Raw genomic sequence first — 17,516 nt, forward strand, 5'->3', positions numbered from 1 at the left:
GGTACCGGCCGCGGGGCGCGGAGGAGTCAGAATGGAACTCTGTGAGGCGAGGCGCTGATTGGCCGCGCCGCGTTCTTTTGTCCTTTGACCTGGAACGTCCAGACGTCCCTTGAGTCAGTTTCCCTCCGGTTGCCCCGCGGCTGCGGCCGGGTACGGGACGCCCTGGAGGAGGGGGGCGGGGCGGGAGCGGCACGTGGGAGCGCGGCAGCCCGTGGCCGAGGAACCGGGCTGCGTGGCGGCGTTTCATGCCGAAGAGCAGGCTGCGCTGAGTAAAGTGAGACTGGGCGGTGGGTCCCGCCTGTGTCGGTTCAGGTGAGGGAAAGCAAGTCCACGAGCGGGCTGTTCTCTTGGTACAGCCTGCCCCGGACTTGGCCCCTGCTTCACTATAAAAGCAAATATTTGCTTTTCAGGAAGATTTTTACAAGCGGGGAAATGATTCTGACTAGGGGTGATTCAAAGAAGTCTGCTGGGTGCATAGGCTTACTTGAGTATTGGAGGTGCACGGAGCTGCACATGCACCTCCGAGAGCGCTGGTGCACCTCCTGACTAACGCACTCGCCGCTTAGGCGATGGGCAGGGGGGGCAGGCAGGAGCGCTGGTACCCCCTGCCCACTAGCACTGGCTGGGGAGCAGGGTCACCAGGTGAAGCTCCCAGATGGTTCAGGAGTGGGGGCTGGGGACCAGGGCCACCGGCAGAAGTGCCTGTGGCCACTTCTGGAAGTCCTGCAGCTGCTTTTCAGTGAGCGAGATCAGCCGTGGGGGCCCCCCAGTCATTGCAATCGGCCGTGAGGGCCATGCCTATAAGCACATAAGGGGTATGCATCAGGAACTGGGAGGATGTCTGTTCACCAGGCCACCCCATGGGAAGACAAGGTCTGATGGTCACAAACTGCCGAAAGACTGTTTTAGGCTGGATATAAGGAAAAACTTATTTTCTGTCCGAGTCCCCAGGGCCTGGAATAGACTCACCCCAGAGGTGGTGCAAGCACCTACTCTGGAAACTTTCAAAAAACACTTGGATGCATATCCTGCTGGGATCATTTGACCCCTGCTGACTTCCTGCCCCTGGGGCTGGGGGTTGGACCCAATGATCTTGCAAGGTCCCTTCCAGTCCTAATGTCTGAAATCTATGAGTTGCACTCACTGAGCATGGCTACGGAAGACGCATACTGCACAGAAGCCTAATAACACTGCGTCTTGCGTAGCCATGCCCAGTGAGTGCAGGTCATGAGTGCAACTCATAGATTTCAGACATTAGGGTGCTGATCAAAAAACGTGCTAATATGTTACTGTGCAGTGTTATTAGGCTACTGTGCTGTAGCATCTGTTACTGGTTAACAGATGCTAAACTTAATGTGCAGTAACTAGGCTGCATTAACGAACATGTAGACACGCCCCCTGTGCTTTGGAGAGGTCACTTCAGTTGCACTCTTTGCATATGGTAAACAACACAGCTGAGCCTGAGTCTCATTCACTGAGGAAAGAGACTGGAAAGAGACCTGCACACAGACTCGTAAGGAAGGGAAAGGATACGGGCCCTGGCAGCATAAATAGAAGAAACGAGTAGAGCTATGGTGGACTAGTTCTCATATACTGGGGGTGACTTCAGACTTTCTTACTAGGCAGTGTGGTTTACCTGGGTTCTCAAATGGGGGATGGGAGAGCAGTGAGGGTATATGACAGCCTGTTTACCTATAAGGGCATGTGATGTGACAGTCCTTGTACTTCACAATACCCAGGTGAGTACTGCTGCCCTTGGGGCCAAGTGCTCAGTGGGCAAATGGGAAGGAAGGTTTATGGGTGCCAGGCACAATGGATTGAAAATCTTCAGCCCCAGAGGGAGAAACCTACTTCTTTTCATCTATAAAAGGACCCATGGAGCCACCCTGCACCATGTCAGGGGCCTCCCATAGACAGACTTTTGAGTGATCTGGGATATAAGCTGGGCCTGGGCCAGAGCCTAGGTGAGGACATCTACTTCAAGGTGAAGGTGGCGACCTCTGCCAGGTACAAGGGCCTATTAGCCATCAAGGTGGTGGACTGGCACCTTGCACCCCCAGACTTTGTACACAAATTTCTACCCTGAGAACTCTCCATTCAGCACCCTCACATTGTGCAGATCTTTGAATTCATCAGGATCTGCAACAGGAAACTTATGATGGAAGCAGCGTCAGCTGACCTGCTCCAGCTCCTGAAGTCTGGGGCATCTCTGGGCAGATCGTGCAGGCTGTGGATTACCTACATAACCACAAACTGGTCATGTAGGTAGACACTGCACCAGGATCTCAAGTGCAAGAATGTGCTGTTCACCCACAATGGCCACCAGGCAAAGCTCACTGACTTCGGCTTTAGCAAGGAAGTGCATGGCTACCTTGACCTGAGCCACACTTACTGCAGATGAGCTACCTATGCCTCCCCCAAGGTGCTCCCTGGTGTCCCCTGTGATGCTAAGAATGATGTGTGGGGCCTGCGTGTGGTTTTGTATGTGATGGTGACTGGCTGCATGCCCTTTAATGACACCCACATTCATAGCATGCCCTAGTGCTGCAAAAGGGGGTCCTATACCCAGAGGGTCTGTCATTCCACCCCCCACCCCCACCTGAGTCCTGCAAAGCTCTCATTGCGCAGCTGCTCCAGTTCAGTTCAGCCTCCCAGCCCGGGGTGGGACAAGTGGCCAAAAACAGTTGGCTGAAAGGAGATATCTAAAGGGAAGAACTTTCCCTAATCCAGTACCGTGTGGGGCAACGAGGACACCAGCTGTGAAGTGACAGCAAGAAGAGCAGGTTAAAAGGGTTATATAAAAGTGTAGGCCAGTGGTACATGTGGAAATCAACCATGCTGAGCAGTTGAGTAATAGCCATGTGGAAATGTTGCTGCAGAGGGTAGGGAAGAGTGACCATATGAAACATTCAGTAGGACTGGAGGACAGGGCTGCTAATGGACTCTGAGCATATGAAGCACTGCCAACCTTCATATGTGGCAGAGCAGCCCTAAGGCAGTATGTAGTAAAATTACTTTGGTCAGCTTGCTGTCTTGGCCATTAAATCAGAGCTCATTAACTTTAGAGATACGTACAACTGAAAAGGGTCATCTTTTGCCTGCAACCAACATCACTGTCCAATAAACTCAGTCTGTCCCTTGCTACTTCCTGCTCCCTGCCTGACCAGCATGGTCCAGTGTGAGTTATTCTAGCATTTATGAAAGGGGCACTAACAATGAGTGTGTGGGTGAATTCATCCCACATATCATCTAACCCGTCGCCAATCTTATTTTCCAATCTTCTTTCTTTTGGAACTAAAAAGTGGATGCAAACAGCCCCCAGCTCTGGAAATGCTAATGTGGATCCCAAACTAAATCTGTCAGGAATAGACTAAACCACATTTCTGCTTCTAAATCCCTGAATTTTGGGTGCATCTGAAATCCTCATGCCACTCATGTTACCCCCCGCCCCAAGATTTCTCCCATCTCGCATCCAGTTTTAGCCAAAGTTGGCTAGATGGATCACAGGATTTAACTTAGCCTTTTAATTTCAGTGTTCAAAAATATTTAGGTAACAGCAGTTATAAAATGACTTCACCCATGTTCAGAAGCATTCCAGCCATGCTTGGGCTGTAATCCAATATAATTGTGCCCTTGCTCAGTTTTATGCAATGAAATACTCCCACTAAGCTCAGCTCATAATGCTGACAGTCCAGTATACAGTAAATTTTTGCAGAATTAAGTTGGCTTTTTGGGGGACCAGGAGAAAGATGTGTACTGGAAGAGAAGATGTTTTTCCTTCTTTGCCTGAAAACCCATTATCTGAATCCTGCCGTGTCCCAAATCTGAATCATTTGCAATAGAAGGAATCACAAAGATACTTATTCCCTGTGCTGGTTTAACTTTGCTTCAAACCCTCCATGCCCCTCTATCTCTAACCCTTCCTTTGTTTTCCTGTTTAATTAATCCCATCCTGCCATAATCCCTACCCCCCGCAAAACAGGATTTAAACAAACAAAAGCCCAAAATACCACAGTCCTAACATGATGCTTTATGCCATTGCATTAGCCATTCTGCTTGTAACCTATGTTAGGAGGCAACCATCAGTCGTTCTAGATCACAGTGTATGCATGAGAAGTCACCAGGACCTTCAACACATGCACCTAGGCAGGAGTGTGGAGGAGTAAAGCTTGACCAGAACTTCTATCCTCTCTTTAGACAATTGAGACAGAATCCAAAGGCCAGACTGAGTCCAGATATGCAGTGCTTGATGGCTGCACTTGTATGCTTTTCTGGTAATTGAACTTGGGTCTCCTGCATGATGAACATGGATTCTACCACTGAAACACAACAGCAGATTAACTGACATAGGTCTTGTCTATATAAGAAAGTTCTTTAGTGTAACCTGAGGAGGTGTCAGTCTAAACTATCAAGGTCTATTGTATAACTTTTCACGTGGCCACTTATATTACAGTATTTTGTGATTTAGCATTATTGTTTCAGATGGTGTTGTTTAAACTAAAAATTATCAGTGTAACTGGTGAAACTTTCTATACAGATATAATGCCTTTCCTTCAATCTTTATCTATCTTGGCTGTTTACACTGAAAACTCCTTGGGACAGGACAGGAGTGTCTCAGATTTTGTTTGTATAGTGCCTAACACAAAGATAAGACACAGTTGCCCATTCTCGATTTTAAGCGCATTATAAATAACCACAATCCCAGTTTAGGATGGGAGAGTCACAGACCTGGCCCGGGTTTCTCCCAGTCACAGACCTGCCTTGTGTCTCATGAGGAGATAGGTCACAGTCCTTCCCTAAATCTGCTTTGTGATGGTACTGCCTCATTTTGCAATTGCAAATGCATTTAAAAATAATGTATGTAAGTCACAAGCAAAGATGAAAAAACCTGGAGTGGGCAGTTTCAGAGATCTACAGGGGGAGTATTGCTTGCAGTCATATACCATTGGAAAGAATGGTACAGGAAAATAGCTGTCAGGAAAGATGAGTATAACACAGCCAGTGGGTCAAAAAAAGGATAAATCAGGATATGGCCATTTTGCTGTCAGAGACAGAAATGCAGCTCCCCACTGTAACTCAGAATGCTTTGCGGGAAGCATCCTGAGTTACAGTGATCCCCTGGACCAAACAAGTTCACTGATGGTTTGCCAGGGGTTGTTGGGGGAGAAGAGTGGCAGGGGGGAAATCTAGCTGCTGGCTGGGAGCCTGCAGCCAGTTTCACCCAACAATGGCCCCTCGTCCATCCCAGCCTGTCCCTGTTTCCAGAATGGGGCGGGGGGAGGAAAGGGAGTAGAGAAAACTCATTCCAGGTGTTCCCCAGCTGGTGACCCCTCCAGCAGGAGCTAAAAAAACCCCAGACTGAACTCCCTCCGCTCCCTTTCCCACCTTTCATTCTGAAAACAGTGACAGGCAGGGAGGCACTGCAGACACAAGTTACAGAAAACGCTGTGTTTTGAAACTCCTTCATCTGGCCCCTCATGCAATGAGGGTTCAGATTTTCATGCAATTGGCCATTTTTTAAGCTGTCTGCAGCCATGCACTGTGTTTGGTCATGGCTATAGAGCATTTTCTGTGGCCAGGTCAGGTGAAAATTGTCATTTCTGTCTGCACCCTAAATGGACACACAGGGACTGCACTACTGGATGTAACAGCAAGTGGCAGCAGGGAAAACCTTGGACAGGGGTGGATTTATCAATAGTCTCTTTTTCCAGGGTGACTGATCTGTCCAAGGCCTTAGTCTCCAGGAGCTGACGGCATTACAGATGTGCTGAAAATCTCATGTACTGAGCAGGGTGGACAGTGTCACAGATTTACTGTATGTCTCACTGAGCACTGAACGGCCGGAGGTATGCACAGACCTCCCCCAAAGCTCGTTTAGTATCAGGGACATACACCTGCCTTGGAGGTCAGTTTTAAGGCAGTGTTTACAATGTGTGCCCCTCTGCTGATAAACAAATTTTCTCTGTTTGTTTCATAAAGAGCCATATGAAATCTCACTCATATTTCTTTAGTCTTCATTCCAATTGTCATTCCTTGAGAGCAACCTTGATAATACTTACCAATGATTAAGCGATTCCTATTGACTTTAGACTTTAAAGGTGACCTGCAAAGGAAAACACTTTTCTGCGTTTCTGTATAATGGAAAAGACGTCTGAATTATTAGCTAGTTATTCTAGGGTCTCCTTGTGCTTCTTTTATAACCTTACAAAAAATACGAATATCATGTCTTGCCTGCAGGGAGCTGCAGTGGCTACTTTCTCAGCCAACAGCTAAAGAAAGGGACGGGATGATATGTCTGCCACATATGTTATTAGAATGTGACTGAGCACAGACTGTTGTGAGCGATCATACTCGTTAGCACTGAGGCTTCAATCTTATCATTCATTGTGTAGATAGAACAGAGAGCCCCCACCCACAATAAATTATGTGAGGTATTCAAAGCTCTCTGAGGAATTTGAACTTCTATTTACCATTAGGTCAGTTCCTTACCAACTCAAAGTAAAATGAAATAAGATGCTCTAAATCAGGGATCGGCAACATTTTTGGGCAGGGTGCCAAAAACACCAGCAACCTCAACTTGTAAGATGTTGGCGTTCCAAGGGCGGACTGTGGGGGAGCCATAAGGGGCCCGATCCTTGTTGTGGCAGTGCAAGCCCCGGCCCTTTCCCATAGTATGCACCAAGGCATACATGCACCTGCCACAAGCAACATGCCCGGCCAGGGCTCTGTGGGCCCCAGTGCAGCTGCTTGCAGCCTCCTGGGTGCCTGTCACAGCTGGCCCAGGCACAGGGCAGATCTCTGCCATCGACCACAGAACCTGGGCTGCTCACAGTAGGCAGTGGGGAGGCTGCAAGCAGCTGCACTGGGGTATGCAGAGCCCCAGCCCAACTCATGGATGGCAGGGAAGGGCCAGAGCTGCATTGCCACAACAAAGATCAGGCCTCTTGCAGCTCCCCCATCGCCCACCCCGAGGCACGTGTACCCAGCAGAATGCCTTCACATGCCATGCTCTGGCACACGTGCCAGGGGTTGCCAACCCCTGCTGTAAACCTTGAAATAAGTATGTACACAAAGGATTCCACTGTTTAAAACCATTTCCAAACCAACATAGACACATTTTCAGGATTAGGCCCAAAGAAAGTTTCACCCCAAGCAGGAGTTCTGTAGTTGTTAAGAGTTTTGCACAATGTAAGTGAAATCAGATTCCCTGGAAGTCAATGGCAGAATGCCCCTGGGTTTCACTGAGGCTAGGATCCAAACCTGTGACTTCAAACAAGTAAAGAATTTGATCCAAAATCTAAAATGCTTTCCTCTCGTAATTGCTTTCTGTTCACTCCTGTGTGCTGGCATGGTCTCACTAGAATTCTAATCACTGAAGGAGTTCTCCAGAAAAAGCAGGGAAAGCAAGAGCTAATTTTTCGTTGGTTTTAAAGCAGCAGAAATACACAGCAGACGTAATTATTTTTTCCTCAAGGTTTGCACTAAACAACACCATCATCTTAATTTTTTTAGGCCGGTGATATAGTAATAGTATGTTCCACTCACTCTTTTAATAATGCGCCTTGAGAATCTCTGGCCAACAAGAGATCAGCATTGCTGATTGAAATGTTTTTACTTGGCAGGCTGGTATTTTGAAGACCTCTGAAAGCATGAGTCAAGCAGTACACAGATGCCCTCAGTTCCCTGGGAATGCACAAACTATACAGACAGTTGGGTCATTGCCTTCTGAGAAGCAGAAGTAAAATTGCAGATGAGGAAACATGGGCTAGGGAAAATCTAAGACTTGCAAAAGATGAGATCAGGGATTGCTGGGGGGGGGGGGGCCTTACCCTGTTCATGAGTATTGCAGAAGCTAAATGCATTTACCCCCATTAAGATGTCAATAATAAGCGGATGTTAACATAGATATATTGTTTTTCTCACATCCTGTTTCATAGCAGTGCACCAGCTGACCAGTGACATCCAAGTCGGTGTCTGAGCAGCAAAGGCTGGGAAATCAGAGATGTGCCTTACTCCAGCAGTCACCTCTGACAACACTGAGGATTCTAGCAATATCTAGTGTTGTTAGCAATGTAACAACATAAAAATGGCTTTTCAGATGAAGGTCTTGAATTCCCAGGCTTCAGTTAGGAACAGAGTCTAGTATGCTCTGTTGTTGCCTAGTTGTTTTTTGAGAATTTCATTGTTAACGACATTTACCAGATAAAACCCCAGTCCTGAATACACCCATAGAGATGCTTTGCTCTATGCATAGTATTGTAGGGAGGATATTTTTCCTTCCCAATTGTAAACTAAGAATCATGAAGTTTGTCACTGGGCAATAGCAGGACAAGGTCGTATGATATAGTTAAACCCCTTAATATGAGTTTCCTCTACTAAGCTCAGCTCCAAGTCACTCATGCCAGTACAACGGTCCACATGCTTAAAATGAAGTGTGCCTGATGATAATGCTTCTAATCCTGATTTTTCAGGCCTCTGTTTAGTCTTCCAGAAAAAAAGAAGAGTCTCAACACTCCTGATATTTCTAAGGCCCGGTCCACATTTAAAAATTTTAGTGGTATAATTAGGTCATTTAGGGAGGAGGTCTTTTCCAGTATAGTTATGCTAGTAAACTTTTAGGACACAATTACACCAGTATACTCACTCATCCTTATACATTCCCTTTCTAATGGGAATATATGTGCATAAGAGGATACAGTGTAACTATAGTTCACATTTCAGTTACACTGGTAGAGTTGTGGTAGTACAACTTGGTGGGTTGAAAAGGCCTAACAGAACAGACAGGGATAAAAAAATATCTTTGAAGTCTAAGTGAGAGCTGGTTCATCTAGAGCACAGTAATTTACCTGCTGTATTTCTCCATTATTGAGAGCTGCACGAGTCATTAGTTTCCAAACATACCTATTTAAAGTGGATTGAAAAGCATTTAAGACATATCAGAGACAATCCCTTTCCTGTCTTTTGGTTTTAGCTGTCAGGTTCCAATGGCTCCCTGTACATTTTCTGTTTTCCCAGGCCTAGTCTGCACAGCTGGCAATTTGTGCAGGCTACCCCTTTATTTATCTCATGACAGTCTCGCAACAACATATGACCACAAGACTCAATTATTATCATTCCTTCTTTGCAAGCTAGATGCTAGCAGCTTGTTCAAAAGGCAACAAAATGCCTGCCTGCCTTCTGCTCTAAGGGGATATGCAGCTATCCTGCCCACCTGCATCATTTCATACATCAGTTGGCTTTAAAATAGTAGCTAAACTGTAAGTTAGTTAGTAAAGCATTTAAACATGACTTGCAAAGGAACTTGTTACTGGGTTTATGTCCTTCCCCTCTCCCTCTGATGGGTGAAGGAAGTCTAAGATTTGGCTGGTTTACTTTTAAAAGGGGATTTTTTAAAATCTTAGATATCATTAATTTTTCTGGAAGACTTTTTGGAGCTCTTAGAAATGTGAATCATGAGCTTCCGAAGACTTTCATTAAAGGGATAAGAACATATTGAGCAATTGTCTCCCTCTGTTGCTAGACTGTTTAAGTTAACTACAGGGTAACTGAAACAACAGATTCCAAGCAATCTAAATCAATCTTTTTCATCTCAAAGGGCTTTGTAAACTCCATATTCAGCACAACCAAAGTGAATATCTGGAGTGAAGGGCAGAAGCCAGGTTTACCTCTGGTGCATACCCTCTTTTATCTTATTCCATTCTCACTGTGCCAGACACAGACTTCAGTAAAAAAAACAAGCAAGTCAAGTGATTGCACATAGTAAGGGAAGTGGTGTGTGCAATCATGAAAGGCAGGAAGGCATCCATAGGGCAAATTCTTAGTTAAAACATGAGTCGTGCCCAGAAAGAGCCCTCATAAATGCTGTATAGTTTACATCTCTCCTGTGAAACTAGTACAAGAAAACATGACAAATTTTCTGTACGATCACATGCTCTGGGTTAAACTGCTCAGCCTATCATCTCAAAGTCCTTTAGTTATCTATGGGGACTTTTCAGGTAGAAGTTAAGATTCTACAGCAGTTGAGGGCCCTGCTCCTCTGCCCTTGTAGCAAGTAGTACTTCTGCAGGTGGTCATCTAGCCAACCAGTTCATCTAATGAGCTGAAGGAATGGATCATTAGACCTATTAGGAATGGGTCATCATGGAATTATAGCAAAGTAATGCTGAAAGGGACCTCTGTAGGTCATCTAGTCTAATCCAACCCCCAGCCAGAAACAGGACCACCTCTATCCAAACAATCCCAAGGAAATCCTTGATGATTACTAAAACTGCAAGTCAGGGGTTCCTATTCTTCCTCCCTCTCCTTTCCCCATCAGAAAAACACATCATGACATCTGTGTGACCTACTGCTTTGGCCACTGCATTTATCCATAGGCAGGGTGATACCAGTTCTTATTTACTGGTTCTCATTGCCTGGTTTTGGAAAAAGACTGTGTGCAAAAAGGCAACATTTCTGCCAAAATGTGGTGATTTAGTTAGTGCTGAAATCCACTAAGTGGTACAAGGAAGGAAGGCAATAACAACAACAACAAAAACAAACACCACTTATAAAGTAGCCCTTCCTGTTGAATAAACCTGGGGAAGGGGCCTGTTTGAGTATAGCATCAAGGTTTATCTTGGGGTGTTTTTAAAAAATACAACAACTCATTGTTAATAACATGAGAGAGTCCTGCGGAAGCCATTCCACTGAATTTTACGTTTTGCTTTATGCTGTGTCTAGACTAGCAATATCGGAGTCTGGAAATTGGTAGGAAAAATAAACAGCTCATTTTGAGAGAAAGGACTCAACTACACTTGGAGTTACTCAGAAAGCTCTTCCTGAGTAGCCTTATTCTTGACTAACTCCTTATAAGAATGCATGGAGTTAGTTAGAAATAGCTACTGTACTTTAAATTCATACCCTGCTTGAATTTGAAGCAGCTCTCAAGCATGGACCAGCCATAAAAGGTGGATTCAGCTGAGCTTAACTGAAAATTGCACAAGCAGGGAAACATCAGTCCAGCTCCCTCTGATGACACAGAGGCTATCCTGAAAGCTATCCAGCTGAATATCAAATTACAAGCACCACATCAGTAACAAACTGTCAGAAGGATCATCTGCCTTTAGGCGTTTCACACCTGCCAGGAAGGTAACCTTTAGAGGCCTGATTTGGTTCCCACTTAAAACAGAGGAATTCTGTCAGAGTGCACTTGGAGCAGAAGTGAGCATCATCTTTACCACACTGCATTATAAAAGACATCAGAATGTTTCACCAGTCCATTAATGAACATAAACCCCATTTCACAGAGACAATGGTTAAGAAAAGTAACTATTCTGTTTTATATTCCATGTATCTGCTTCTTTCCCAGGCCTGAAGAAGTGTACTTTGTGCCCAAAAGTACTTCTCCCAACTATACGGGTAGTCCAGTAAAAGAGATCACCAAAAAACCCTTGCTTTTCACAACTATTCCACTGGCTTCTCTGGGGAAATGGTGTGTGGTGGCTACCACAATATGTTATACATATTTAGTGCTTTATTTCATAGGGAAATGTCAAGCTGATAGACTATTCTCAAAAGTTACATTGTCTTGAAATAATTGATGTTTCTGTTTTCTGAAATCACCTGCTAAAATGTTTTAATAATATTAAAATATCAGTCATTGTCTTTATGTTGGAGAGAGCAACTCTGCTGAAAGTCACCAGTGTTCTTTGGTTCTATTGCCTGACTAAGAGGCAGTAACACCAATCACTGCTGAAACAAAATAGCTAGTTTCCCCTTTTCACTTCTTTTTGAGATATAAAGGTGAACTAAAATGTTTTTATTTCGTAAGATTTTATTTTCTGCTTTTTTTTCAGGATGTCAATTCTGTGGTTTTTTTCTGGGTTCAGTTAAAAATATGCATGTCTCACATTTATTGGAAGTTTTCATACCTTGATTGAAAGGGAAGAGTAGTGTTGAATCATTCATAAAATGTATTCCTCTAAAGTGTTCAGTAATTATTGGAGTTAACTGTATGTTTAAAAATTAAACATAAAGCAAAGAGTTTAAAATAGTCAGACCAAAAATCCCTGCTCTGTCAATTTGCTGAGCTTTCAGACTCATATCTGTTGCACTGTCATAATTTCATTCAGTTTTCCAGCCAACACAGGGTCTTCCAAAGAAGATGAGACCTGAAATTCTAATGTAAATATTGACTTTATATTAAAGGAAGTTGTCAAGCTTTTGCTATAAATGACAATAAATAAATCAAAGAACATAGACGTACATTTATTTTCTCTTTGCAATATATCTTTAAAGTTATTGAAGAGTGACCTCTTCTCTTACAACATAAGAGTTATGCCTGGGATTTTCAAAGAAGCCTATGGGAGTTTTGAATTCCAGTGGGAATTAGATGCTTAAGTACCTTGGGCTCCTATGAAAATGCCATTCTACCATTTCAAAGCAGACCACTGAGCCAGTAACTTGAAGATGAAATTCTGGAATGTGAGGGGGGGAAAAAAATCAGCAGGACCCATGAATTAGCTTTTTCCAAGGCCAGAGACAGATGGTTCAATTTTGCATCACCAAGAACCAAGTTAAGGCAGTGATAACAATGACTCATAGAAGAGGAAAACATTCCTAAAGTGATAACCAGCCTCAGTTAAGGCGCCGTTAGTAAAACTCTTTGGATGTTGACTGACTGAGCTCTTTTCTGAATGTTAGATTGTTAACCCAGAAAATGGCACCTATAATATTTGCTTATTTTATGTGATGAAAGTGTTTAATGCAACTAGCAGCAGACTTCAGTGTTGAAAGGCTTGGAGCCAGGTGCATTGACCACAATGATTCAGTTCCTACTCAGTTCCAAGGATCATTTCACATCAGACCAGGTTCTGTGGTTTGCCTCCGTATTGTTGGTAAGAACAGCCAGCTTTTCCAAGAGGTGGTTTTCGTTGGGCTTTTCTTCTTTTGAAACTTCTTCCTCACTGTGGCTTGCATGCAAAGTGCTCAGGGCTACCACTGCACATACTGCCAAAGGAGAGTTCTCTCTTCATTCTCCAAGAAAATGAAACCAAAATTCTACAGAAACAACATAGCAATCTATTCATGACAAAATAATGATGAGGACTTCCAGGTGGTTGACAGAAGTCGATCGTCATGGTGCGCGGTGACCAGTGGGGTCCGTCAAGGCTCTGTCCTACGGCCTGTACTTTTAAACATCTTTTTTAATGAAGTGGACATTGGAGGCAGGAGAGGACTGACCAAGTTTGCCGATGACACCAAACTCTGGGGTAAAGCATCCTGAGGACAGGAGGGCAATCCAGGCTGACCTTGACAGGCTCATGAAGTGGGCGGATGAGAACCTGGTGGTGTTCAACACCGAAAAATGCAAGGTTCTCCACCTTGGGAGGAAAAACGTGCAGCATCCTTATAGGCTCGGCAGTGCTACGCTGGCTAGCACTACAGATGAAAGGGACTTGAGGGTCATGATTGACCACAAGAAGAACATGAGCCTTCAATGAGATGCTGCGGCTAGTAAAGTGAGCAAAACACTGGCTTGCATCCATAGATGCTTTTCAAGCAAAGCCCGGGACATCATCCTCCCATTGTACTCAGCCTTGGTGAGGCCACAGCTGGAGTACTGCGTCCAGTTTTGGGCTCCACAATTCAAAAAGGATGTGGAGAAACTTGAGAGAGTCCAGAGGAGAGCCACACACATGATCAGAGGTCAGGGAAACAGACCTTATGATGAGAGGCTGAGAGCCATGGGACTCTTCAGCCTGGAAAAGAGCAGGCTCAGGGGTGATCTGACCACGTATAAGTTTATCAGGGGTGACCACCAGAATCTGGGGGAACATCTGTTCACCAGAGCGCCTCAAGGGATGACAAGATTGAATGGTCACAAACTCCGTGGCGACCATTTCAGACTGGACATAAGAAAGAACTTCTTCACTGTCCAAGCCCCTAAGGTTTGAAATAGCCTGCCGCCAGAGGCGGTTCAAGCACCCGCTTTGAACACCTTCAAGACACACTTGGATGTTTATCTTGTTGGGATCTTATGATCCCTGCTGACTTCCTGCCCCTGGGGCAGGGAGCTGGACTCAATGATCCTCCAGGGTCCCTTCCAGCCCGAATGAATGTCTATGAAAATAGGTGTTATTACCACTTTGCCCATAAGTAGCATCTTTCATTAAACAGTATGTTAATGAATTAATTTGACAGCCCTGCATTAATTTGACATCTCAGTACATCTTTAAGGTTGGCAATAAGTATTATTCCTCTTAAGAGATAAAAATAAAGTAAGCAAGATTAAGTAACTTGTCAGAGGTCACTCAGGAGATCTGTGACATATCTTAGATGTAGGTCTTCCAACTTTCACTCCAGTGCCTTAACCACATCAACCCCTAGAAATTATATTTTGTGCTACTGAAGGATGTTGGCATCTTGCCATTGATGTAAAGTGGGAACAGGATTAGTCCTTTGATCATCTCAAAGCATGTTTCAAATAGATACAAAGTGAATCAAACATGTACACCAGGGTGAAGAAGGTATTTCCTGGCACGTGATCATGCTTGTGAAAGGGTTTCCATTTTGTCCAGTTTCCCACTTTTATAGGGAACTGATAATATGAAATTATGGTCTGCCCAGTACTGCTCTAATCTTGCAGAAAGAATCAGAGAAGTGACCTCATGCCCACAGAGATTCACACCAAAGTCAACAGCACAGGAATCCATTTCAGCAGTTCTTGTTCCAGGATAGGAAACCACGTTCCTACACTTGCTGAAAGCAGGTACCTGTCTTGGTTACTTTTACGTAAGCATCTCTTGCTCATTTCCAATATGCTTTCACTCTATTTTGGGTTGAACTGATACAGTGCATCAGGAGAGTCACACTGCCATCATGCATCATGGAAAATATTGTTCAGCTGAGAAACTTAGCCCAAAGACGAGAGTAGTGGCATGATGCATTCAGATTCCAATTCCCCTGGGGCACCAAGGCAGGCCTCGCACTTAAGTGTCAAATAAAAATCATTTCAGTACATCAAAATCCAATTATTGAGAATTTCTACTTGGAACAAACATTGACATTTTTTGTGCTAGTTTTGGAAGAAAACAAATTTCAAAATATTGGACTGCCCCACATGACAGCAATTCTGAGTTTCACTCCTCTCTAATTTTCAGACCATTTAACCCTGCTCAAGGTAGGTTGACATGGCCTGGTCATGAAAAACGTAACAGTTACCTCCCACAACCTTTATACCACCATAAAAACAGAGCAGATGGGCACGGTAATCCCCTGGCCCCTTGATTGCTTGAATCTGGAGTGGAATTACTTTAGGAAAAATTCAAGGTAAAAATAAACAGCAGGGTAAGTGACACTAGTGTATGAGGCATGTGCCTGGAGCTCTGAATTTCATCTCAGGGCAGCCCTTTGCTCAGGGAAAACAGACTATCAGCTGTTCCCCTTATACCTGGTTGTGAGACAATGTAATAGCACCAGCCCTCAAGCAGCAACTACTCCAAATAGTTGCTCATCTGTCTGCCCGGGATGCTAGTGCAATTTACACAGATATATAAGCCATTATAAATGACATGAGTATAAACTTCTTGTTTGTTCAGGCTATCTGGCTGGATTTTTTGGGTAAAAGCAATGGCTAGCACAGATCAGGCCTTTGTCCTAATTATTGCTTCACAGAATTCTCTCCCGGACCACAACGGCACAGGACTAGATGGCAGAATCTAGTGAACGTATCTCTACCCTGGGCACAGAGGCACGATCTCTTATGGTGCTGCCTTTGGGGAGGTGTAGTCCCACACCAAGCTCAGATCTATGTTTCTGTGGCACCATTTCTCCTTATAGACTTTAAGTATGTGAAAGCAGCTGAACGCTGAAACGGTTCGTATCACAGAAGCATTACTCATCTGTCTCTAAACAGCAGGATGGTTTCCAGAAACACTAAACCAGTTCAGATAACCAAAGGGTAATTCCCTTGCCCAAACCCAGGAGTTCAGCTCCGCCCAAGTGACTTAACAGGCTTTCCTGCTTGTGTGTTATAAACAGGAGTTGCCATGGCAGCAGGCACATTTGGAGGATGTGCACCCAAGTGCCTGTTAAGCTCTGAGAGCCATTTCCTCTGTGACTTAGACTGTGCAATTACAGGCAAGGAATTGCTAAGCCATGACTGTATGAAAATTAGAGCTGGCAGAACCAAAGACCTGGGAGAACCCTGCCTTGCCTCCTTTGTATTTTAGTATTTCCCGTTTAAAGCTTTATCTTCCAACTTCAAAAACATTCAGATAAGCAGTGCCTGCTAGTGGGGATATCAGATAAACTGAACATCCTCTAACTCTGCCTTTGACAGACGAATTTTCCTTTATAATTGCAGTTGTTCCTTTAATATTTATCCATATAAAGAGTGTTTATTCTGCAGCTAGAAAGGCAAATTGGTCTGCTAAGAGTAACACTAGTGAAGCCCTTAAATCACCTACCAACTGTATAAACTCCAGGATGATCTCTGAGGCCTATAAAGCCAGTGGCTTTGTATCATACACTTTCTAGTTTTCAGGACTCTGCAAGTTCCAAGGCTGATCTCAGTTTTCATTAATAACAAACTGTTCGAATGACAACTTTGCAACACTTCCATAGAAATAATTCCAATGAAGTCAAGACGACTATGTGTGTAAGTAGGAACTACTCACATAAACAAGGACAATTTATGTAAGAATTAAAAGGATAGGGCCATCATATGAGCCTGAGCCTGGAAAATATAAAGTGATCGCTGGAGCTGAAAGATTACCTTGCCGATTCTACCTCAAAATCACAGATTATTCACAGTCCCGCCTACTACCACCCAATGCTGGTCTCAGGGCCTTTGAAATGTACAGCCCTGAATCTCTCCATTTTTGGAGTAAACTCAGGCCAATTACAGTGAGGATGAGGTGCTGCCAATAGCATGGAAGCTTCTGAAAAATCTCCAGACAGCATTTAGCTAGGTTAGCTTTTCAGTAAAATAGCCAATCAGAGGCACCTGAATACGGTGGGAAGCAGAGAAGTATGTCACATTAAGAAAAGAGCCCCACATTCTGATTCCATCTCTGACTCCCCCTACATAACTCACCTTATTTAACTGCATTTGCCTTAATTTTCCATCCTGTGAAATAGGATAATAATTATTTTTCATCATATAGGTCACTGTAGGACTTCTTTGGTTAATATTTGCAATAATGTAAGAATTAGTAATTGCCCAGATGGACAGAGATGGGAGAGGATCATGGTGAGGTAAGAGTGTGAAGATGGAAGCAAGGTAAGAACAGGAGGGAACAAGGAAACAGAAGGCAAGGTGCTACTGGGCCTTGCAAATAAACAGTAATGGCAGGGACACAGAACCAATTTGCCAGAGGCTAGAAGGTGGCAGAACTACTGCCACTGCTGGCCCGCTGAGCGACCCTTGCAAAGCCAGCAGACCAAGGCACTTAAAGGAGCCCACCCCTGCCCCAGCCCTGGCACAATCTGTGGGCAAGGCAAGAGCCCCTAAGGGCACACTTGCCTGCCTGTAC

General features: G+C 44.4%; 1 pseudogene; it reads left to right on the top strand.

The window, feature by feature from the left end:
- The first annotated feature begins 1,676 nt into the window (after nt 1–1,676).
- Nucleotides 1,677–2,706, top strand: LOC109322472 (annotated as a pseudogene).
- The last annotated feature ends 14,810 nt before the right edge of the window (nt 2,707–17,516 follow it).

This window comes from Crocodylus porosus, unplaced genomic scaffold (assembly GCF_001723895.1).
Source record: "Crocodylus porosus isolate Cpor-Errol unplaced genomic scaffold, CroPor_comp1, whole genome shotgun sequence".
In the NCBI taxonomy this organism is placed as follows: domain Eukaryota; kingdom Metazoa; phylum Chordata; order Crocodylia; family Crocodylidae; genus Crocodylus; species Crocodylus porosus.